Source organism: Ptychodera flava, chromosome 2 (genome assembly GCF_041260155.1).
Source record: "Ptychodera flava strain L36383 chromosome 2, AS_Pfla_20210202, whole genome shotgun sequence".
NCBI lineage: Eukaryota > Metazoa > Hemichordata > Enteropneusta > Ptychoderidae > Ptychodera > Ptychodera flava.
Window position 1 is genome coordinate 32,433,161 of NC_091929.1, and position 24,506 is coordinate 32,457,666.

General features: G+C 37.4%; 1 long non-coding RNA gene across 1 annotated transcript; it reads left to right on the forward strand.

Annotated features, from left to right (window-relative positions):
- The first annotated feature begins 1,917 nt into the window (after positions 1-1,917).
- Positions 1,918-13,635, forward strand: LOC139119281 (uncharacterized). Its single transcript, XR_011548883.1, has 5 exons — positions 1,918-2,187; positions 4,565-4,681; positions 7,843-8,082; positions 11,040-11,184; positions 11,747-13,635. It is a non-coding gene; the product is annotated as an uncharacterized lncRNA (long non-coding RNA).
- The last annotated feature ends 10,871 nt before the right edge of the window (positions 13,636-24,506 follow it).

Here is a 24,506-nt window from a genome sequence, read left to right on the forward strand (position 1 = left end):
AAACAGCGAGTACTATATTATCTAAGATGTACTTTATTACACTAAGCTCTAAGCTACGTACATAGAGTGATGGTAAGCTGGAGACTGACTTGAGTACACGTGGGCTAAGAGAGATATACATGCCCTCATGAATAGTAATGACAGCTCATGAATAATAATCACACGACACTACGTCACATTCCTTCCTCCTGATTTTGATGGAGACAGGGAGTCTACATCACTAGAACGCAAAATAATTCGGAAAATCAGCAAAAATCAAAATGAAATAATACAATTCTAATACTACTGAATCTAAAGGAAAGTACATGACAAAAAAAACTACTGACTAAGTCGGGTACAGCAACCTGGGTAAACACCATTACTATAAGGGTTAAAAATTCAACATGCATTTTTGAAAACAGTGTATATCAGGTCACTACAGCCCTTTCACTACATCATTCATGCACCTTCACACACTACCGTACATCCGAGCTCCACATTCGTGACAATGCGTCTGCATTTGTATTTTCGCTGCCCTTCTTGTACTCAATCTTAAATTGATGCTCTTGCAGTATTAAACTCCATCGCAACAACCTACGATTTTTACTACACATTTTGTCTAACCAAACCAACGGATTGTGATCTGTTTGAACTGTAAACTCTCTCCCGTACAAGTAAGGATTCAAAGCTTCCACAGCCCAAACAATGGCTAAACACTCTCTTTCTATAGTTGGGTAATTTCTCTCCCTGGGGAGGAGTTTTCGGCTAATATACTGAACCGGATGTTCCTCTCCCTTGTCATCATACTGACACAAAACCGCACCAATACCATGGTCAGACGCGTCTGTCTGCACCACAAACGGCTTATTATAATCTGGAACCGCCAGAACTGGTGATGATGCTAAAGCATCTTTCAGCTTCTGGAAAGCATCCTCACAGCTCTGAGTCCATTGAACATTGGCTGGGCTGTTTTTACATGTTAGCTAAGCCAATGGGGTCGCAATGTCAGAGAAATTTGGGATAAACTTTCTGTAGTATCCTGCTAATCCTAAAATGATCTGACATCCTACTTTGTCACTGGTGTTGGATAATTGACAACAGCATTAACCTTATCTGCCATAGGTTTTATTTTTCCACTTCCAGCACCGTAACCAATGAAAGAAACTTCACTGCCACCAAGATAGCATTTCGTTGGTCTAGCAGTTAGTTTACAACAAGGCAACTTCTCAAATATGCTACGCAGGTGTTTAACATGATCTTCCCATGAATGATCATGTGGACCCAAGTCATCCATATATGCTTTTTCTCTGGGCTGATTAAACGTCTTATCCATTAACCTCTGAAAAGTTGCTTGCGAATTTTTCATCCCAAATGGCATAACAGTAAACTCATACAGTCCAAAAGGAGTGATAAAGGCGGACTTTTCCCTAGCACGTTTGCTCAAGGGAATTTGCCAATATCCCTTTGTGAGATCGATCGTCGATATATAATTCGATCCGCCGATTTCCTCAATCAATTCATCTGGTCTAGGCATCGGATATGCGTCAGATACCGTAACCTGATTCAGTCTTCTGAAGTTCACACAGCAGCGAATTCCGTCCTGTTTTTTCTTGACTAAAATGAGAGGCGAGGCATAGGGACTCTTTTATTCAGTAATAATTCCAGCTTTCAGCATTTTCTGCAGTTCCTCTTTAACTGTCTGTTTAGCTGCCTGCGGTAGACGATATGGTTTCTGACGAATTGGCGTTTCGTCAGTAGTTATCACATCGTGTTCTACCCATCTAGTGCAAGAAGCGATATACAAGTTCTATGCAAATGAGAACAAGTGTAGCGAAGTGTAGCGAAGCTAAATTAACACTACAATTGAAAGTTTAATGTGTTAGAAGTGTTGGTTTATATTGTATAAAGCATTCTGTAAAATTTGAACATTCAGTTTCTTTGACGTATTGTCGAAATAAAGCTGAGAATGGCGTACTTGATTGCTTGTCATGGAAGGATATACCTGTGTAAAGCGGACCAATGTTTTGCTGACCGCTCACGGTCGGCGCGGTGACCGGTACTGTGGATGCAGAATGAAACCCTTGGCCTCGGCGAAAGTTAACTCAACGCGGCGCCGTATACATCGTACTCAAGCCAAGTCTCACCGTTGTAGGGTAACAGCTCTGATGATAACTTATTTGCCTCGAGTTGCGAAGTCCATCCTCCCACGTAAGTACTTGTGTACTGCCAATTAAAATATGTTAGTAGCTGTGCGTGCATGCCACGAGTCGACTGTGTTTTCAACACACTTACAGCCCTGCCACGCAGAGGTACGCTCGATCATATTATACTCGAATTGACTGAATTTGATATATTCATTGCACTGATTTCGGTGTATTGTCGATCATATGTGGTGTGACAGTTGTGTCAACATATGGTCATACGCTAGAACCGCCGAGGATCGAAAGAGTGAACGTTGCACGAAACCGCAGGTTATTCACGGCATGGGTATATTAGCTGTGCGTGGCAGGGCTGTGTTTTACCGGGGTTATACGGCCTCCCGCCGTATAACGCCGGTAAAACATAGCCCTGCTGCCACGCAGAGCTGGGGTTTTTACCCCTTTCGTCAGCTGAGGTAACCTCATGATTCACTGTAGTATCGCCATGCGTACAGGTCTGTGTGGCGGAGGCCGTAACGCCGGGAACACACAGACCTGTACGCAGGGCTACGTAGTGTAGTGCTTAGTCACACACGTTCTTTTTTCGTGTTCGTGTCTTAGATTTTTTTCATATGTGGAACAAGTACACGTACGTACGTACGGGAGCTGAATTGCATTACATACGCTGGCGATTCAGTGTACTGTACAGAGATGTTTGATTAAACGATATGGCATCAGCGGCCAGGAGGTATCATACGGATAGAGGTCACACTGTGAGATCATGGAGGTAGAAGGAGAGACTATACCTCCATGGTGAGATCAAGCTTGTTCTCACGGGATCGGAAGCAGCTGTGCCGAGCCCGTATGCTTTATGTTCGGACAGTGCATGCACTGACGAAATTTTTGTCAAGTAAAATGGTTTACATGCTGTACAGTATCATGGATCGTAAGCATGAGTGTGTGTTCACAGTTTCCTTACCTACACTCATGGAGCTAGGAACAAATACCATTTCTAGCTCCATGCTAAACTGGTGTATAAAAACTCCGGTGTGTGCATAGTTAATATTTAACTTTGCAAATTATTGCATAACTTTCATGGAGTCACAGATTTGATAATCATTTTCATTCTGAAGGTCTGAAAGTCCGCTCTACAATTATTGTTTACATGTAGCGTTCAGGGAAATAAATCGAACGGGACCTTGTAAACTTCCGGTTCAGGGGGAAGGCTGGCAGGTAAATGAACAGAGGCCACATATAATCCATGTAGTGCATTTGGTGAAATTCCAAAATTTAATTTCTTGTACACAAATGCCCTTATCACAGTTATTTTAACAATATTAATTAATGATTAATGTAATTAATATTATAGAAATAATGGGTGATGCTCTGACCATTATTATTCATTTATGGCCAAGGGCGAGAGGAAAGTCAAGAATTTACAAGGCTTGGCGAGCATGCTTATTTTGGCTTTCAATCTTGCCAAAGCCTATAGAAAAACGTTAATGGTCGGGGCAGAGCCTGTTATTTCCAAGATATTACCAACAAACCCTAGAAAATCATCAAGATTTACAAAAATTTCCCATGTGAAAGACAACCGAGCCCCAGAACTTGTGCAATATTGCCTGAACACATGGGTTTATGTGCCAGAGAACAGGTGACAATTTGCCAGACGCCAGGATGGCAAATCTTTTCCTGCTGCGAGGGCACATAAACCCATGTATTCAGGCAACAATATTTTTATTACATGCCTCTGGTTATAAATGCTGTACGATATTTAGTTATATGCTGGACACTTTCAAACAGTTTTACCATTATCGACCAGCATCAAACGGATTTTAACGAAGTCAAATAGAAGTGTGCACATGTATATTTTACATCTATCATTCAGGGTCTACTTAGATGTCGAAAACATTGTAGGGCTTCACTGGCCTTTGTAACCATGGAAACCAGTCAGTACATCGTTCACCGACCCCCTAACTCCCCGGATGTTCCTTTTCAAATCAATTCACTGATTTGCACTCACATCAAGGCATGTAATAAGCAATGCACAGTCATGGCCACCCTAAAAATTTGGCAAATCTGGAGATTTTTAAAAAAATGTATAACTTGGGCCACAAGTGCTTCATTTTGTTTTTGTGATTGATTATGATCTTTGTACAATTGACAATTTACATTTTTGCTGAAAAGTTACAATGTTAGCATTATTATTCATATTCATGGACATCAAAACAAACCATTACTGTGTATTTGTGGTCAGTCACATGGTTCTGCTCCACCAATTAAATGAGATGTCTATAGCATGGTAATACATAATGAATGAGTGTATGATTTTACTGATCTTTTGACCCATATATCCATGATTAGAAAGTTGAGTATCCATTGTACAGACGGTGAGAAATAGGACTATCTGCAAGATTCTAATTGTATTCGTTGACATTTGCCTACAGCTGTTAGTATACCTCACGTAACCTGGTCGTAAAGCCTCAGAGGTACATGTATGTGAAACTTAGAAGGAACAAGAATCAAAAGATTGATAACTGCTCTTTGACAAAATCCTTCATCAGGTAAGATTTGATTTTTAATTTCCTGCACATGTCTCGTTCGTTATCAGTTAAGCTTTTCACATGCTCGGTTTTATTTGGCGGAATTGTAATACTTTCTTCAACATCAACTCCCTCAATGCTCTCTACGTAACTTTAATACATGTAAGTATTTCAGAATATGCGTCTGTAGTGTGGTCTCCTTGGCAAAAAATTCAACAGGACAAAATAGAGCAAGTGCAAATGAAATTCATGAAGTTCCTTTGTTTCAAACATAGCATCCTTACAGCCGAAATAATTATGAAGAATTCTGCAAGCGTTTTAACCTTTAGCCTCTTTATCATTGGAGATTATTTATATTTTTATACAAATATGTGAATAATATGTATGATTGTCCCAATCATGTTTCATATTAATTTTGATGTTTCTCAGTAAACTACATGTACAAGAACTCGCACTGTTTTTTAGACTCGCAGTATAAAACTCGATGTTTTTAGGTACGTGGCTCTTCAAAGATGTATGGCTACTTTAAATGAATTGTGCATTTCCAACCCTGCCATTGACAACACTTTATCTTGTCAAAGTTTCAGATGCCTGGTCAGAATGCCATGCTTAAATTTGTACATTTTTAGCTACTATAGACTATAGTCTATAGAAGCTATTGGGATGGGTATCCGTCCGGCGTCAGTCTGTATGTATGTATGTATGTATGTATGTATGTATGTATGTATGTATGTATGTATGTATGTATGTATGTACGATGTATGTATGTATGTATGTATGTATGTATGTATGTATGTATGTATGTATGTATGTATGTATGTATGTATGTATGTATGTATGTATGTATGTATGTATGTATGTATGTATGTATGTATGTATGTATGTATGTATGTATGTATGTATGTATGTATGTATGTATGTATGTATGTATGTATGTATGTATGTATGTATGTATGTATGTATGTATGTCCGTTTGTGAGGCGTCCGTTCACTCAAATATCTTGAGAACTGCAGTACTTACTGATTTGATATTTGTTGTGTAGATGAAAAATATGATTTTGAGAAACTATTTTTTTTATTTTTTGATATTGTTGAAAATAGGCAAATTAATGCCAAAAAAGGTATTTTTGGTAAAAAATCTTCTTCTTCATAACCGTTGGGCAGACAGCTTTGTTATTTGGTATACAGGTCCCTAGGGACCACCAGACTTCGATTTGTTCAAATTGTGATGAAATATGCAAATCTGTATTTTTAAGGAATTTGTTTGTCATTTTTGATCAAAATTTGACTTGCATTGTGTGTAATTCTTGTACTGTATAAACCCTATCAATTCACCCAGAAAAAAATAATTCATATGATTTTAATAATTGAATTAATTAGAAAATCATCAAAGCCAAACTAATTTTAGTGTAGAATTATCAGAAAATTCAACTTTTTTGACAGTTCATAGTGAAATGCTTACCATCTTGGAGGATTAAAACATGTAAAGGCAACTTTCCTGAATGCAAACTTTGACATATTCTGAACCGTCATTTATTGTGCCCTGTATGTTATCTAAAAGAAATTGCCTAAAATAGTTTGTCATGATAGGGTGGTCAAATAAATAGAGATAGAGAAAGTTCTAATTTCCATTTATGGTTGACTTGGTAAGGATAAAATAAAATTATTTTTGGGGGAAAAAAATAGAGTGGTCAATTAAAAGAGTGGTCAAAGTGATAGGGTTTTTATGGTAAAGCTGGGCTGTAAGATTCCTCATGTGCTATTTATAGCAATTATTCAATCTGTGTAAACAGTGCAATGAAAGTGTTACATGATGCTTTTGATGACCTTGAACTTCTTAAGTTTCAAACATTTGTCTCTTCAGTGTGCTTTCTCTGAGTACGTACAGTCTCAACTTATTCAACAGAACTTACTTACAATGTTAATTTGAAAGTTAAAATGTGCTTGGTTAATAGGATGAAAATACTGATGAAAAGATAACCAGCTTAAGATTCTTTATAACCTGACAGATATGCTGTTTTTATGACAAAAATCTTGATTTAAGCAAGTCTTGTTTACTTTAATTAGAATGTAATTAACTCTCGTTTATTAGCTACTATAGACTAATATAGTCTATAGAAGCTATTGGGATGGGTATCTGTCCGGCGTGCATTGTCAGTATGTATGTATGTGTGTATGTATGTACCAGTATGTATATGTGTGTCCATTTGTGAGGCGTCCGTCCACTCAAATATCTTGCGAACTGCAGTACTTACTGATTTGATATTTGTTGTGTGGATAAAATATATGATTTTGAGAAACTGTTTTTATTAATTTTTGATATTGTTGAAAATATGCAAATTAGCACCAAAAAAGGCGTTTTTGGTAAAAAATCTTCTTCTTCATAACCACTGGTCAGACAGCTTTGTTATTTTGTATACAGGTCCCTAGGGATAACCCAACTTAGATTTGTTAAAATTGTGATGAAATATGCAAATCTGTATTTTTACGGAATTTTTTTTCTATTTTTGGTCAGGCCATCCTGAAATTAGCTATCAAAGATATCCACCTTCCTCATCAATACATGTGTCACAAAAGGTTATTCTCTACATAACACAGCAGAGCTCTGTCAACTGTTGAGTCGCTTGTTTTTTCAAAACCGCTGGTCAGACAGCTTTAATATTTGGTTTACAGGTCCCTAGGATGACCTTAGTGAGATAATTTCATACAGTCAGGAAATACTTAATTTTGTATCCATGTCTATAGTAGCTTCAGGGACTTTGGCCCTATGTTTTAATGGTTTCATATAGTTTGTTGTTTGTTGTTTATTGTTTTATTGTACTTCATGCATTCATATTATTATGTTTATTTTATGGAGCCTGTTAATGTGACTTGTTCCTGTTGGTCTTTCTTTGAAATAAATATATAAAGATATTGCTACTTGCTTGAATACACGTCTTGACTTACATTATGTACCTGTTTCCTTTAAAAAGGTCCACAATCACCAGTGACTACAATGGGTTTAGGGCAAAGTTATAGCAGTGATGAAAGGTTTAATTAGAATTACAGAAGTCACAAACAATCAAGTTGTCTTATCTTGCATATAAAAAGCCATGTTTTAGAATGAACTGATGTAAAGCAATTTGCAGGACATAATATTTACATTGCATGATTCAAGTTAATGTTTCTTTTCACCCAATCAGATTCAAGATCCCTTGCTGAGGCAGTGCATACTGGGCAATGACAACCAGGTGAAAAGCAACATAGTGACAATACCATCCTCCATTGCAAAGCATATACACAGTGTGTGGCTATGCAAAGAGCCAACACTGAACAGAGATGATGGTGTTGTCATCAATGCAGAGCAAAAACCTGTGGAATTGAGGGAGTCTTTCATCAATATATTTACTTTCCTAAGACAATGGGTCCTTGCTGTGGCACAGGTTTGTACTTACACTGTTCAGTGTTTCCACTGGGTAAATTTTCCCTTAAGCCATTCTGGCTAATTGAGACCAAAATTGATTAGCCAGAACTATAGCCATCAAAATTACATGTAATTGCATTTATGATTTTTATCCAACTGACAGTTGTATATATATACTCAGGTGGGTCCTATCAGTTGCTACAGTGGCAAGATGACATTAAACTGGTCCAATAATCATTTCTATTCAAGGTAATACATTACCAGGTCCATTGGACATTTGTGATTTAAAAATTTAAGTAGGACTCATCCTGACCGACTGATAATTAGTGGCAATGAAAATAAACAACTATTTTTTATGGAACAAACTGCTTTCTTAATAACATTCACAACAAATTTTATTTCCTGTGTGCCACACACTTAATTTTGCACTTTTGTAAATGTATCAAGATGTATCACAAGTATTGCATCATTGACAGGGTAACTTCAAGATGTTTCCTTTGAAAGATCCATAGCTTCTGCCTCAGTCATCAAGTGCTTTCAATTCTCCAATCACAGAGTCTAATTATTAAACCAACTGTTCACTTAAAGAAGGTGTACTGGTAATTACATTTTGTTCACTAGGTGTAAACAGTCGCTTCTTTCTATTGTAGTCCAAGCAGTAAATGCTTTAGTTTCAAAATCAAACTGGGTGTATACATGTATGTTAAAATGTCCTGTCTGGCCACTTGATATGTCTTACAGAAAAAAAAAGCTGACTCTTCTCTTATTGAAACACTAGTCATGGAAATTCAACAAATATTCCTGGTACACTTTCTTTTTTGTAACTACTACTACCCTGCAACTCTGCGGACAACCTGTGCAATTATCTTTTTTGCTTACTTGTACTCGAACACGACTTAGCATGTTGCAGTGTGCTGCTTGTTGTTCAGCGTGGTAAACATTCAACAGGACAACATCCTGGGCAATATCTTCATGCAAATATTATGACCTATGCCTATCCACAATACAGTGTTACTCAGTACGTGTACACATCATGGCAGGAGGTGACCCCTGCCTATCCACAAATACATGTACACAGTATGGAAGATAACCCGGGCCTATCCTCAATCCGAATGCATTCACATGGTATGGAAGATGGCACAGACATATATCCACAATACACATAATATATGCAATGGAGGATGACCTAAGCCAATCCACAATACACATACATGCACACAGTATGTACATGTAAGATGAATCAGCTGGCCTATATAGAATACAAAATGGGAGATGACTAAGGCCTATCATTAATACAAACAGTCTGTACCTGTATCGTATTCAGGATAGGCCCAGGTCATTTTCAATAATGTGTACCTGTATTGTATTCAGGATAGGCCTGGGTCATCTTCCATAGCAGGTACCTGTATGTGTATTCTGGATAGTCCAGAGTCACCTGCGATGCTGAGTAATTGTTTTGTGGATAGGCCTGGGTCATTGTATTTGCATAGGTTATAACATTTGCATGAAGTTTGGCTCAGGACGTCATCCAATTGACAGTTTACCACACTGCGCTCATTTATAGCTGCCTCTGAGTTTGCCGCAGTAGTGTCCTAAGGTGACGTTTTTGAAACACTGGTTTCATTTTGTTCACCACCCTTGCTGTCATTGGCTGCTGTTGTCTGCTTAGTTTTTAAAAATACACTGCAATCAGTGTTTCCTGACTATGTTAAAAGCATTGTTTACAAAGCACTTGTCATCATAAAATAACAAGGTCATTGCATGCAGCCATCTGAAAGCATGGCATATCACTTCATAAGTTACTGATTATAATAGTTTTCTGAGACTGCACACTAAAGCAAGGAAAGAATGACCACCCAGGGATGTTGAAAAGTCTCTCTGCCTTTTAAAGGTGGAGCCTCCCTTTAAAAGGACGCGAAGCTATGGCAGCGTTCATTGTGTTAGTGGACACCAAACAGGCAACACAAGGTTACACGCTCCAGAAAATGCCACTTTTTAGTTTTCCCCGGCCACAAGAAGGCAGACAGACTGCCAAGCGGTCAGCGTGAAGTTGCTGCCGATCGAACTCTGTGGTTATATTAAAAGTCTAACGCGACTGGAAGACAATTTTTTAGGAAATTCGAGCGTTTGTGGTGGGCAATCAATGACCGTTGGCGATTTGAACTGACCGTCAATCAAACGCTTGTATAAACTCTGTTTGCAGGATTAGCAAAAGGTGATAAAAGGTTGAGATCAGTTTGTGTAATTAATGTTATAGAAATCAAACATCGTACTGGCCAAGTGTTTGACTGGGAGGAGAACTCCACTAATGCGAGAACCTGGGATTGAAAAGTGCGGCTTTAACTGCACTCTCGACCAGCCCCCTGAAAAATAGCACTGACCAGTTTGGCGAAGGATAGTTGAAAAATATTTCCCAATCTGCAGACATTTCATTTGCCATTTCACGCTCTTGCGAATGGCAGCGGAAACACTGCTGTTGTCATACACATTTGTAGTCCTTTTTTTAAAATACCCTCTTGAGTAGATCAAATGTATTACACCTCTACCATACTATTTAATCAGTAACTTTGTTGTGATAATCATGGCTTACACTTTTTTGGTAAAGTTATTTTCTCTTATTTAGCTGAATTTGCTAAAAAATTTTCTTGGGACTTGGCACTCTATGAATTGCCTAGTGAAATGCAGATGATATGATAAATGCACATGACTAGACATTCAATACATGTAGCTTCATTCGTAGGATCCATAAAACTGTTATGATGAAGTATATTCCAATGAGAGAATACATCTGGTATGCACACGTGATTTAGAATGTTTACATGTGTGTAATGCTTATCATCATTAGGGTTAAGGACATACAGAGTGTTTGCAATTCATTGTAGTACATCCCATCACCAAATGTATTTTAATCATTCCGGTTATCATTGTTATTTAAAGAGTTATAAGTAATCATGAGTCTATGTGTTTACAATTCAGGATCAGCAGTGAATGCTGCGCAATATCAAGGATGAGAAATACCATTGACCTTGACAAAGAGCATTAAAGACAAAGTGGAGGGCTTTGGATTGGACTTGGATCATGACATTATTACGAAAGATGAATGGAAATGATCAAACAACAGGTAAATTTCCATTTTAGTCCTTGCACCACAGTATATATACACAAGTGGCTGTTGCAAAGATGTGCTGGAACTGGTATCTTGTAACTTGCACAAAGTGTTTTATGTTAGTTGTCTTTATAGCTATACACATGTCTAGCATGTTTACAATTACAAGAATACTATTTAGAATCACAGGTTCACAAAAATATTAGTGATACATTTCTGTATTTTAATTGACATTGCCAGCTGCAACTATGTAGGTACATCAGCTTTACACTAATTCATCCTGAATTATACACAACATGCATGTGACAGCAATCCTCATTCTTAAACTGTGCAGGACATTGGTTGTAGCCAATCTATTACATATGACATGAGCAAGAAGGAAAAAGTGTGGTTTAGATGTCTAGGCTAGAGAAACATGCATATAGCGGAGAGAAATATAAATTTAGTTGTTCTTTTTACACAAGAATTCTTGGATATGTAACACACAAATAAACTAACTTTTTTTGAAGAGAAATTATTATCTTCCATGATTGGTCCATGATTGTCTTCCATGAGTTTATTATTATTACTATGTTAGGGAACAGGTGTGTATATCCATGCAGAAGAGGAAGCAGGATAAATCCAAAACCGACTTTAAGGCAGCATTTTACCACGCAAAGAAAGGAACCAACTACCAGGGACAGTTGTCTCAAGATGAAGACAGTGGGATTGCACCTCCATTTGGTAGAGGATTTCCTATTAGTCAGTATGGTGGAGAGACGTGCACCCTTACACTGCTCAGCACACAGATTTGTGTATGTTAGGATCAGAGGCTCCTAAACCATAGCACCTACCACAGATAAAGAGTGGGCAACTTAACAGACAAAACCCTCAATACTAAGCATCATCAGATACAGCTAGTACAGAACTGTTGAAGGTATATAATTATATACCTGGATATATAATTATATAATTATATATCCAGCTCATAGAGAGGAAAAATTCAACTTTCAGAGCACTGAGAAAAGACAATTATTATTTCATGCCTCCCCTCAGTATCATGGTGATCTCTGTAGTATAGTAACGGACCTGTAGCTAGTTGTCACTTGTGATGATTGTTTATAAACATTCCATTATAACTTCTTTTTCTGCTCCAGAGGGTGTACATGTCAACCAGGACCCAGATTTACATATACTTGTCAATAACATTGCAATGTGCACATGTATGATACATTTTGTTTCCCAATAAGCTTCCATAAGAAGAACAAAAAAACTGGAGTTGATATCAAAAGAAATTGTGAAAAATTCATCAAAAAATTACAGCTACTGGAGCCCAAATTTCATGGGGAGGTGTCATTATTTGCGGAGTAGAGGTCGGAGGGGGATGTTGGAGTAATTTTGTCGGAAACTCTAAATTTTGAGTACCCCCCAAACCATGATGAATTTGAGTAACCCCCCTCCCTTACATGGAAATTTTGACTGACCCCCACACTCAATTTTGAAAAGTTAAATTTCAATACATGTATTTCTACAATTTACATAAATACAGCAATAGGAAAGACCATTCAAATCCTTGTGTACCCTGCTAGATAATCATTGGTTATCTCATGATGGTTGAAAAAGGTGAAACCAACAAAATGAAATTCAAAGTCACAACAAAACATAGATGTCAAAGGTCACACTATAGCCAGTATACAACCACATACAGTTTTGTTTAATATGTATGGGTATCATAACAGGGTCCTCACTAGGATATCCGACAGGGTAGACTTTGAAAGTACAGATTGAAGAACATGCAGGGCTGATGGGGAAAGTGTCCGCTTGGCTTGCTCCCCTCCCTTGCATGGAAAAGTTTGAGAAATTGTAGTGTGCATTGGTGCAGTTTGGTGTAATCTAAGAGGTATTTTCAATGTGTAATTTTACTGAGTAAAAATTTGTAGAAATTGATGTGTGAAGTAGGCAATCTGATAGGTGTTTCAATACATTTGCACCAAAAATTGAGTAACCCCCCTTCTTTCTCTCAACATTTTGAATAACCCCCCCTTATAGCTTTCAATATTTTGGGTGACTCCTTCACATTCATCTGACCCCAGGATGTAACTAATGATGGCTCCCTAGGAGATACATCTTCAAGCTTGTGCGATATGGATTTCAGGCAATGTCAACTTGTGGACAAAAGGATACAGAGAATGTTGCAGATTATTGCAAATGGGACTAACTTATGAATACAGCACACCAAGTCACATTCCATTATCAAGAACAAAAGCTCAAAACTACATCTGAAGCTGGCTTTGGAGATAAAAACTATTGCTTGCAATCATCGACCCTCATTACTCGCAACGCGCTATGCCAGAGCAAAGTGTACATATTCAGAACATCAGTTTGATCGTTCATGAGATTCAATGTTAAGTACCAAGTATTGTTGTTGGGGACCGCTTGGCAAATAAACTTAATATATTTCAATATTACTAAGATTACACAAAGAAACCACAGCAGTTGCCTGTCCCATTTTCTCGAAGGTCTATGTTGCAATAAGTGAAAATATTTCAACAAAATTCACCTTTAGCAGTCAGACAAGCTTATGAAAAATAGAGATTTATATATGTAATCATCACTTGTTTATTTGTATTCTAATGAATATAACTTTAAAAGAACAGACAGGGAATCAAACGGTTTTCTATTTTAGCTCTGCAGTTAGTGTGAATGAGCATATTTTTTGTACCCTGGTAGGTGTGTTGTTGTTAGTCATCCGTCAACTTTTAACATTTTTGAGGGTGAATTTGCTTTTAAGCTTCACTGTCAGCAAAGCAGAGCTAATCTAATGAGTGGATGTGTATTGTTGTTTGTCAGCTTTTAAGGTTTGCTATCAGCAATGCGGAGCTTATCAAATGGGCTGATTTTACGTCATTGCCCATCTCTCCCTCCGTCCATCATCCGTCCGTCCGTCATCCATCACAATTGCGCTCTTCTCTGAAATCACATAAATTGTCTGGTTGCTTTGAAATTTGATACTCGTGCAGAATTTGCATATTTCTATATTTTAGGCATTTTTTTGCTGTTTTTGGTCACAAAATCTATTTCTCTGAAGTTGCTTGTCTGATTGCTTTGAAATTTTATATGCATTTCACTTGGGGTGACCTCAGTTAGGTTAATTGTTCAAATTTTAGTGAAATATGGAAATTGGTATTTTGAGGCAATTTTTGTCATTTTTTTAGTCCCCATGGACACCGTCCGGAGGACTTATAGGTTTGGCCATGTCCGTGCATCCGTCTGTCCATGCATGCGTGCGTCCATTCACGCAGATATCTCAGAGATGCCTGGAGCGATTTCACTCACACTTGGTACAAGGATTACTTCATAAATCATACATATGCAAGTTGATTTGTTTTGTGATATGATCCAATATGGCCGCCATGCGGCCATTTTGTTACGATTTTTTTATGTGCAGAGCCATAACTCAGGCACATCTCAACCGATTTTATTCAAAGTTGGTACAAGGACATTGACCTATATCATACATATGCACGTCAATTTGTTTCACGAAATGATCCAATATGCCGGCATGACAGCCATTTTGTTACAATTTTTTCATGTATGGAGCCAAAAATCGGGCACTTTCAACATCAATTTTATTCAAAGTTGGTACAAGGACATTGACCTATATCACACATATGCACATCAATTTGTTTTACGATATGATCCAATATTGCCGCATGGCGGCCATTTTGTTACAATTTTTTCATGTCCTTAGCCATGACTCAAACATGTATCATTTGGGGCCGTTTTTGCCATTTTTTGTTAAAAACTTTGTTTCTCAAAAACTGCTCATCTGATAGCTTTGATATTTGGCAGACATGTTCTTAGGATGATCTTATTGTGACATTGTGTATTTTTACAGCTGTCCTTAAATGAACTATCAAAGATTTCCACCCTCTTCATCATAAGTGTCAGAAATAGGTATAGTCTCTACATAACACAGCTGAGCTTTATCAGCTGCCATTTCACTTGCTTACAAATAAAAACTTTTAATGATACCAATATGTCACAAACCATTAAAAGATAGTTTCCATGTTGTTTTGAAATGAATGTATTCATGACATCAATTATCAATTGGAAAACGCCCTCTAGTACTTTTCCCTTCAGTGACTTTGCTTTGCTTCACTCACTCAGTGACCCCCTATTTTAACCATCATGGATTAGGGTGTCCCACCTTTCCAAAATTCTTGGAAAAACACTCACTGAAACCGACAAGTACATTATTCATCAACACATTTGTACATTATTCATCAACACATTTGTCTCACACATAGTTATTCTCTGCACACCACAGCAGGACTCTGTCAGCCGCTAGGTCACTTTTTGGCATAACTCTTCTTCCCCTAAACATTTCAACCTATACTTTGAATAGGTCAAGTGGACCCCAGTTCAGTTGGTTAAAAACAACATGTTTGAGTGTAGAAAACTTTGTGAACCTGTTTTATGCAGCTATAGGTATGATGCATCATTTTCCTCAGAATATTTCAGATTATGTACAATGATCAGTCTTAGGCTTTATGTGCTCATTGGTATGCCTGTAAAAATATGCAGCCAAGTATTAAAGCTGTGTATTGTGAAATTCTCTTGTTACACAGTAAAGACTTTTATCACAATACTGCATGCTGATTTACATGGGATCATGATCTCATCCCCAGTTGCAGTTGGTAGTATTGACATTGTATCAGCTGTACACTGATGTATACTTGAAGCTTCCTTACAGATGTAAGATGTAATTGATTCCTCCAGTAGTTCAAATTACATTGCATTTGTAACCTTTGTAATTAAGGAAAATATATGTTATTGTTTTCCAAGGCCTGCATATGTAAGAACACTAGGTTGATTGTGTATCACTCTTTTACAATGTAATACAGATATTTTAATGGTAAATAAAAGCTCCTAACATGCTTTTATACAACATTACATGTATTTCTGTCTCTGTCATATTGTGGGATGATCTATGTGTGTCTCTTGTGTTTTGTACAATGCATTGGAATATATATTCAAATAGATGTAAGCCATCGTGAATATCACATTAATACTCTGTGCCAAATGGCAAGGTCACCAATCTTGAATTCCACCAATTTCAATGTGTCAGAGATATTATTCATATATTATCATAGAAAGCATTATTTTTTTCAAGAAAATTGTAAGTATACATCTATGTGTATACTTGAAGCTTCATACATATAAAACGATTGGAACTAATTTGGGATAATTTGTTTAACTTATTTTTCAAATTTCTCAAAAGTATTAGATGCCATATAGCTGAATGTTGTAATTACTCATAAAACAAGTGTGTAACGTAAAAAGAAAAACAGATGAGCTTACATTTCAGGTTAAAACGACCTTACTTCATCATCCAATTATCCTAAATTAGTTCCAATCGTGTTATATGTTTAAGTGATGAAAATAGGAACACGGGAATTTCACGTGATGGGTTTTGCAACATGTAAAAGTGACGTTTGAACATTAACTGTTAGATTGGTATTCATGATTGGATGTACCATTTTATCCATAATTCATACCTATAAGGTCAAAGCCACGCCTTAAAAATGTTTAAAGGCATATTATAAGACAATTCAACGAACATGGGAAAGAGGAACACAGCGGACCCAAGACATTTAGATTATGGCAGAAGCGTATCTTGGGCGATGGCAACTGCCAAGCTTATCTACCGAAAAATAAAGTCTATATAGTACCAGCGAACTCTGAACGTCTCGTGTAGTCAGTACTTTGAAGATTCCCAGTATTTCTCAGCATGTCAAGGCGAGTAAACGAGATACACAATAAAAGCATATAGGCCTAGAATCAAAATAGTGGAGCGCGGGACTACCGCTAATTTCGAGCCCTGAAATGGTAGCCCATAGTAGACTACCAGGCGAAAACGTTATTTCGAGCAGAGGGTGTGTATACTGAGGATGGAACTTTGCGCCCATTCAAATTCTCTCTGACAAACTCAATTTCCCACAATTCACATTTCCGTTTTTTTTTTCAATTTCCAATATACCAAATGTCCAATTTTCCCATTTCATTTGGGGCGTGGCCCAGTATCTTTTCATTACTATGGCGGAAATAACTGTTTTCTTTGATTTTGTAAGTTTATGGAAAAGATGGGCGGTGGCCCTTGCTTTTTGAGAACAAATAAACATTACAACATTACAACAACAAATAACTGTTTCGAATTTGCACTGTGACCAAATATACTGGGGGAGGGCTTGGATATGATAATTCGCACAAGATACTTTCGGGGATACTTTTAAAATTAGCGGGAATGAGGGACTGGTCAGTTTCTTTGGCCTAGGAGACCGGTGGATTCATGGAGTCTCCCTGTTTTTTTACTTTGGTGAAGGGGTCACCTATTTTGAAATGCCCAATATTATTGGGGGTCAGTATTTTTTAAATATGACGCGGGCTCATACTTGCCTAAAATGCATCAAATGCATCGTGCTAGCCATGAATTTCATCATTCAATTTCATACCCTGTTTTTGACTTTGGTGATAGGGGGTCACCATGTTTTGAAATGCCCAAGGGGGGTGGGGTGGGGTGTCAGTGTGTTTTTGAATTTCGACACGGCTCATAATTACATAAAATGCATTGTGCCAGCCACAAATTACATTATTCAGTTGCATCTTTCGGCGCGCCCTTCGGTCGCGTAACTTTAATGATAATAAGACATATTTTTCAGATCCCCGTCCTAGTGCAAAACGTAATATATCAGACATACATACATCTGAGATATCTGTATGTTTAAAATTTTTCGGCGCGCCCTTCGGGCGCATTTCTTTAAAATATCAAATAATACTTTTCAGCATCCCCTTCAGCTGCGTGACTTTCATATATCAAATATTATGTATATCAGAGATATCTGGATGTTTAATATTTTTCGGCGCCCCTTTCGGTCGCAGTAAATTAACATATCAGAGATATATGTCAGAAATATCTTGATGTCTGTAAAGTGAAAGTCTGTTTTGCGCAGTGTACTGATCATTATGAAATCTGCAGTTCATATGAAAAGCATGACAAGTTCCTGATACTTTTCTGTTTTTCTCTGTGAGAATTCAGTATTAGAAGGCCACATGCACTAATATTTCACAATCACATTTTTCTTACAACAGTTCTGGACATCTGGTTATGCATAAAAAGAGTGGAGTACATTCACAGCTCATTCAAAATACTGTATTCAAACTTTAGAATGGACACTTTTAAGTTCTTATCTTACAACTGACATGACAACAATTCCATTAAAACACAGTATGACTGAGTGTTTAAAATATACCAAAAACATTATATATATATATATATATATATATATATATATATTATATATATATATACACACACACATATATATTATATATATATATATATATATATATATATATATATATATATATATATATATATATATATATATATATATATATATATATATATATATATATATATATATATATATATATGGTTAGTCCATATTTTCAATCCTCAACAATGTGTAACCGTACTCTCTGTGCCCAAGTTCAGAGGTTGCCATAAAGCCATTATGATGATAACCGGGAGGGCACATTGTATACATTTTGTATATATATATATATATATATATATATATATATATATATATATATATATATATATATATATATATATATATATATATATATATATATATATATATATATATATATATATATATATATATATATATATATATATACAACTGAGTTGATCAGGATAATCTAACTCATCGGGTGGTTGTGATCGACTGAAACGTTTGGGCTGCTGATTGCATATGTTGTTAGACGGGGAACAATTTCTTTTGTTTTTGTTGGCACCTGTTTGTTGCAAAAGGGTGCATAATTAGTGACTGCATAGGAGAAATTTTCTTCTGTGTCTGCAGGTCGATACTAATTCGTTTCTATTGTTGAGGGAGCACATTTCTGGATATCTGAGGAGTATGAATTTCTCGTGGAGGCACAGATTGCATTTTTTGTCGCCTGAGCCCAAACGTTTCAGTCGATCACAACCACCCGATGAGTGTAGGCGGCTCTGAAGCCTATACGAAACAAATTTGTAGTGGAAATGTAATTTTTTAGATTACCCTGATCAACTGAGTTATGTATTTAGCTCTACTCTAGTATTGAGCACTCCAGCTGATCTTGAACTAAAGAAGTATATATATATATATATATATAATATATATATATATATATATATATACTGGATTATTCAATTTAATTCCAATTTTTGTTTTACCTTTGTCGCGCGCAAGGGGGACCCTGTTTTCGAAAGTTTGAATGGGGGTCATCCTGTTTTCGAAAGTTGGAATAGGGGGACCGGTCCCTTTTTCTGTACAAGTCCGTTGATGTATGACAAACAGATTGATTTTGCAACATCGCTGCATTACAAAATTTCTGTGAAGGAAGAATGCCGCCCCCCCAAAAAAAAAAAAAAAAAAATTGCCAGAATTCACAAGGGAAACAAAATCCAGTGGAACATGTAGAAAAAACAATAATGCCCCCCCAATCTTTCAGACCCCCAAGGATAACAAATGGTCCACCCCTAAATGCTTCGAGTAACAGGGGAGGGTCACTGATTTTAATGCACGGATAAGGGGATGTTCACTAATTTTTTGTGCAAGAAATTTTGAAGGGCCACTATTTTTGATGTAGCGGTGTTTCGAAAAACACCGGCCCACATCCACGCCCCGTAGTTTCTGTCCCTTATTGTCGCTGACAAATTAAAATTGACCGGCACTTCTACTCATCAGATTTGGTCGTAGGTTTTAAAGACTATTTCACCTTTGGTGAACATTGCTAGCATTAACAGACACATGATTAACAAGCATGGCCATGGAAACCACACATCCTTCAAGCGACATTATGTCCGATATTTTCCCGATGTATGAAACGTGCTTTTCCGAACATGAATAATAAATACCTCCAGCCTACGGGTAACCGACCATTGCCGAATAATGCCAGAGCAACCGAGTTGTATTTTGAGTACGGCTGCGTGATCGATCTCCACTGTTGATAGGAATGCCATTGTTGAAAACGTTGTTGTCGCGCAGCATTGTGATCGAGTCTGAAGCAAAGAATTACGTTATCTTATTATTTGAAACACGACGGCGCCGATGTTGCAAATTTTCAACACGATCTAACACGTGCCGTACTACACCGTTTTCAACACGATCTAACACGTGCCGTACTACATCGGATGATGCATTGGGTTTTAAGTGTACTCTGTCTTCAATGTGGCATTTTGTCAGTTGCAAACTGTCAGATATTCAATTTCCTTGCAGAAAATGTATCATAAAGGTCAAAAATCAAGAGTACATGAAGTAGTCCGGCCCAACATAATCCGAAAATTTCTTCAAATTCTGGACATCCAGGCTTGCCCAGCAACCCCTGACACGTTTGTGCGGAAATTTTAGAACTGGCAGCCTACTATGACGAAGATTGTTTTTACTGAAGAATAGAATGAATTTCAAACTAACGTATTTTTACTTTGCAAGAACTCATCTTTTGTCTGTACACGGAACTTCGAGGTTTTTTGAACACGTGCTGCACAATCAGGCTATTTGTTCTTTTAGAAATCTAGTAATGAACTGCCTCAGAATCAGTCACAACATTTTTCATTTGGGGTCAAAAGACTTACTTGTTTTCGGGTGTTGTCATGACAAAGAAAGATCCTGTCACTGTCGATCTCTTTAACAGAACTATTATGTAAAACTTTTTATTAGTCCCCGCGGACGAAGTCCGGCGGGGACTTATAGATTGGATCCCGTCCGCCCGTGCGTCCGCGCGTGCGTCCGTCCGTTCGTCCGCAGCCGTTTCTCAGACACTGACGAACCAATTTTGTTCAAACTTGGCACAAAGGCATAGCACTATGACCTACAGATGCACATCGATTTATTTTGCGATACGATTCAATATGGCCGCAAGGTGGCCATATTTTTGCGATTTTTCATGTCTTTGAACCATAACTCAAACATCCTTGAATCGATTCTGTTCAAACTTGGCACAAAGGCATAACACTATGGCCTACATATGCGTGTAGAATTATATTGCGATACAATCCAATATGGGCGTGAGGCGGCCATTTTGTTTGCGATTTTTCGTGTCTTTGAACCATTAACTCAATCATCCTTGAACCGATTCTGTTCAAACTTGGCACAAAGGCATAACACTATGGCCTACATATGCATGTCGAATTATATTGCGATACGTAATATATGGGCGTGAGGCGGCCATTTTGTTGCGATTTTTTCATGTCTTTGAACCATAACTCAAACATCTATGGCATACATATGCATGTATCAATTAACCTTGCGATAGGAGCCAATATGGCTGCAGAACTGCCATTTTGTTGGAATTTTGCATGTCTTTGAAGCTTAATTCAAAGGTCATTACACCGATTTTGTCCAAACTTGGCACAAAGATCATGCACTATGGCATACATATACATGTCAATGTACTTCGTGACATGTTCCAATATGGTTGCCAGATTGTCATTTTCCCCCAATATCGCTGCCAGATGGTCATTTTTGGATTTCTTCATGTCTTTGAGGCTTAATCATATGCAAATATTTCTTATCCAATGTTGTTGAGACTTGGTACAAAGATAAAGTACTATGGCATACATATGCATGTCTACTAATTTTGTGCTATGATCCATATGGTCAATAGACAGCCATTTGGTTTCAATTTTGGTGTGATTTTTTTATGTCTTTGAAACATAAAAATAGGTCACTGTCCTTCGATGGACTGATTTTGTTTAAACGTGATATGGCTGCATTCTTGTGCACATTAATTTGTTTCATTATATGATCCGAAAGTATGTGCCATCATGACACTAGAGGCAGTGAGGGCATCGTTATGTGTGATGTAATCAAAAGTTCCTTCAGTGGTCATTACCGGCAGAGATGGGTCAATTTTATTGAACGTTCCTCAGATTACTTTATTATGCAAGTCACAGGCCTGATGCACCCGTTGCATCAATGTCATTCCACAGCTACCTAGACCACAGCTACCTAGACACCAAAGATTATAACAAAATGGACAAGCGGGGACTGTGTCATCAACGATGACTTGTTGATCTCAGCATGGACGCACTATAGTCTGTAGTACGTCCATGATCTTAGATACGAGTAACCCATGTGTTTTCGTGCCCTGGCTCGTCATTGTCTCTGTCATCGGGATGATGCATTGCTTTTTTATGTGATAGCCCTGCGTACGGATGCTGTGTGTTCCCGGTGTTATACGGCCTGTAACCGAGGCCGTCCGCCGGGAACACACAGCATCGTATACGCAAAGCAATGTTTGTGATAGAGTGGCCTGTATGTCTCGTTGTTGTTGTATCATTTTACATCGCGTTGGTAACTGTTTGTTTCGTATCCCGGCGTATCGTTGTTCCGCAATTAGAGAATAAACATCGTCGGAGTATTGGGATTAGGAAAAGTCTTCGCCAAATAAACTGAGTTTACCGAAATTGACAAGGACTGCTTCATCAATATCCAATAGTACGCATTCAAATGAGAGGCGGAGACCAGTGACAAAACAGTGGGTTTCAAAACTATGGCTTTAAGGAAAGCTTCGGAACAGTTATCCAAAAATACTAGTGTAAACTTTTTTTGTAATGTTCGTTTTTCATTTTGGTCCTTGCTTGTCTTTTCTTTAGTCAGTTACTTTCTTCTCATGAGTTATAGTTCTCAGCGCACCAAGATAGTTTACATTTTTGTCTGTAAGGTATTCTTTTGCCTCTTGAGTAGATTTTAGCTTAGTTTTTATTTTTCTGGCGCTTTCAAAGTTCGAACAGTTGGTTGTGTCCTGTCGGCATTGGTTGGTTTTTTTAGTGACCGCGGTTGGTTGATTCCCTTTCAGTAATTCTGTTCAGTGATCTCGTCGTTTTGAAAGTTTTCTCACAGCGATTACATACGAACGCAAGTTTGAAATGACAATATAATAAAAAAAATTGAACTTTCAGAAAACACATACTCAGAAATTTCATTCTTTCACAATTCCAACCCACTTGTATAAGTGTTACATTTACGTAGCCCATTCCATGTCTGTAGTAGGCTCGAACATTTGCTATGTGTTGCATTGTCGTAGGTATGCGATTTGAAACATAATACTTGTTTTAAAATGAATGAGCCCTTTAAAATCAAAAAGAAGACAGAAAACATGTTCTTGTTTATCCTATTACTCGAAAATATAATCATATTAAACAAACCTAACACTCTAAATTTCAAACTTACGGATCCCATCCGCGTCAAGAGTAGTTTAGTTTCCGTCTCCAATGTGTCCTTTATCGGGGAATTACTTGATGTCAATCGGTATTTTCGGAGTAGACATCCTCAAATTCATAAAGTTGAGCTGACTTCCGCGAGAACTTGTTCATCGGAAAAATATCATTTATCGGAATTGCTCGATGAGAATCTTTGTATTTTCTATACGGAAAGTTGAGGTGACTTCGGGAACTCGCTCGTCGGCAAATTAGCTGGCTTGGCAATAGTAGCTTTCGTGCTTCAGGGAAATATCTCGCTTGGTGACGAGAGATGACGGACAACCCCAAATCAGTCTTCACACCGGGTTTGGTATCTCCACCAACGGTCAATCAACACAATGTCGTAACATTGAAAGATGGTGGAACTAACGACGATTGATGATGTAGAACTTGAACTTGTTATTGAATACGGAACCATGCCTAGGCCTCACGGCCCAGCTACTGATACACTAGTCAATGAGTCTGCCTGTGAGTGTCTGGCTGAGTGATTGAGTCCTGTCTCCCTTGCCTGAGTTATTCCTAGTTAGTCATGTTAGTGTGTGTGTGTGTCCATTTAGACAGTATCTTGGGCATGTCGGATACCAACTCCATGACAATATAAGATTATTTGATTTCTACCGACGTTCATCCGACGTTGGTACTAATGATCACTTGCCCGTGCATAGCATTCTACAATTCTATTCCATGCTATTAATAAATTAAAACGTTAATAACAGCTGAACATTACATACAAGTTGTTGAAATTCAACGGAACATAATAATAATAATAATATTTATTTCTTACACGCACTACACATACGTCTCAGTGCGATTTACATATTTTAAAAGAAACAAACAAATACTAAAAACCAGCAAAAGCAATAAAGAAAAACGAAAATAAACAATGTCAAAATCTGTCAGCACCTGTACCATTCTCGTACAATAAACAAAAGACGGTGATAAAAATTTAAAAAGTTAATTCATTATAAAAAATGAAATAAAACAAAAGACGGTGATAAAAAAAATTATGAAAGCAGTAGAAAAATTAAAAAGTCCCAGTTAA